The sequence below is a fragment of the Enoplosus armatus genome, chromosome 8 (assembly GCF_043641665.1).
Source record: "Enoplosus armatus isolate fEnoArm2 chromosome 8, fEnoArm2.hap1, whole genome shotgun sequence".
Lineage (NCBI taxonomy): Eukaryota > Metazoa > Chordata > Actinopteri > Centrarchiformes > Enoplosidae > Enoplosus > Enoplosus armatus.
In genome coordinates this window covers 24517361-24519708 of record NC_092187.1, presented here as the reverse complement: position 1 = coordinate 24519708, position 2348 = coordinate 24517361, and positions in this window count along the sequence as shown.

The following is a 2348-nucleotide window of genomic DNA, read 5'->3' as shown; positions in this document are numbered from 1 at the left end:
TAAATGTGTATGGGAGGGTGTGTGTACTGCGTATGCACAGGGATCCTGTGTGTGTGTGTGTGTGTGTGTGTGTGTGTGTGTGTGCGTGCGTGTGTTTGTGAAGGCATTTGTAGTGTGTGCTCTCCAATATGGCAGAATTAGTTTTTACCCTTGAACAGTGAAGAAGAGTTGCTCCAACAGGTGATGTAGGTGTTGAATATGTCAAAGTGTGTGTGTGTTGGTTGAATGTCTGAATATGTATGTTGACAGCAGGCGCGGGTCACACGCTAACAACAAGCTGCATCCTGCACAGGATGAATAAACAAGCTTCACATACAGCGGCTCATTACTGCACGGCTGTGTGTGTCACTAACAACGAACCATGTTAATGTATACTGTATGTTAACATGTGTGTGTGTGTCGGGGGGGTGAGTGTGTCCATGTTATTAGCTCTGGAGAAATGTGTATATGTGTGTTCTGCAGCACAGCTGTAGTCATGCTATGCATATAGAGTAAAGCCTATTAGGACTATTGTATTGTCCATGTGTATTTTGCTGTTCTGAGGCCTGCTGTTGTTACCTGCAGGGCCTCTACCTGGCTGTAGGCTGTGTTGGGAATTGAACCTGTGACTTTATATTACAGGTGAGTCTCTCTAACACCGTTTTTTTTAATGTCTTTTCCACCTCTGTTATACTAACAAGATAGAAACCTGACCTAAAGGACTCAATTTACCAGAAAACATGACAATTACCAAACTTGTATACACATGGTTTTCTCTGTAAATCCATTTTTTATTGACAATATTGTAATATATTCATAAAATACAACATGCCGGACTAGCACGATAAAGTCCTGGACTAATTTCACTCATTTGAAGGGGACACTGTGTCGGCGCAGAGGCCTCTGGCATGACAACACAGGCCACACAGCTGAATGCAGTGTCATCCAAGGTGCTGTGTTGGCCAAAATAAGAGCTGTAAAAATATTCCTTGTAGTTTTATAAACCACTGTGCATTGTTTTGGTGTCTGATAAACCTTCAAAGTAATGGATCTATTATGCAAACTTCCTGGATATTCCTGAGGCATTTCCCCCGTCTTAACACCCAGTTAGCTTCTATTGTTTTTTCTTTTCTGGAATTTTTGCCTTATTTTGACAGCGATCGTAGAGAGGTGACAGGAAGTGAGGGGAGAGAGAGGAAGGGTGACATGCTACAAAGGTTCCCAGCCAGATTCGAACCTTCGGGTATACACGGTTAGTGTCCTAAACCCACAGGACACCTGACAAAAAAATACATTTTTATGTAGTTTTAGGTAGCAGTCACTCTCGCAGCCTGTGGGGGAGAAGCTGAAAAGCTAACCCCGATCAACGTTACTTCAGCATAACTGGATATTATAACCTGATGTCATATTTTCTTGATTTTGACCAATCATAACCCTTACAGTCTAACATAGCAGGATTTCTGAGATCAATATCCTGAAGCAATAACAGCTAACTTTAGCTAGCTTTCTGGTTAAAGGCTCAATTGTCCAGTGGTGCGTTTCTCTGCGTCGGTTTAATCTGATTGATGCCTAACTCAACCAACGAAATCGTTTCTGCCTTCTGTAAATCGTAGTGTAATCCAAACTCAAAGCGTTCAGTGTTCTCTCTGTGTATGTATCTACTTTTCCGGTCGTATTCGTGGCATATTTATATACACTCAGTGAATCCTTTATGATACAGAGCAGCCAGGTGAGTTCGGCTAAAAGCTGCTGGCTCTCATTGATTCTTCCACTTTGCTGCACTTCAGCCATGAAGGAAAGATGCAGATGAAAGGGAGGCGATGGCTTAATCATGGATTTTTAAGCCATGATACATCTGAAAAATAGATCGTACAAAAGGAGCTGCGGCTCAGTATTGGAAAGCTGCTCCTGTGCGTCTTTACTGTACACCATCATTCATGAGAAAAGAAGTATAAACATAACATCTCTCCTCTTAATTCCTCAGAAGGCGACTCCTTTCTCAGGGATTTGAGGTTTTTATTTGAGAGCTGTTATATTTTCTGAAAGATGTGTAGGCTGTACAGGCAAACTAAATGTGTGTAGTCTGAGCTGTGACTCCACATCTACAGGGCTTATCTGAACATAACCAGATGGCTGTGGTTTGTCTGTTCTCTGAGGACAGAAACATGGCAGATTATGTTTCTGTGTTGAGGAAAGAGACCAAAGACAGAAATAAATGAAAGAGAAAACAGTGAACTGGAGGCGACAGAGAGGCGAGTGAGAATCATACCTTTATACTTACACAGTTTATAGGTGCTCATGAGTGACAGTGACGGAAATAATGAGCACGAAAACAAAAGCTTACTCTGTGTGTAAAAGCATGTCGAAGA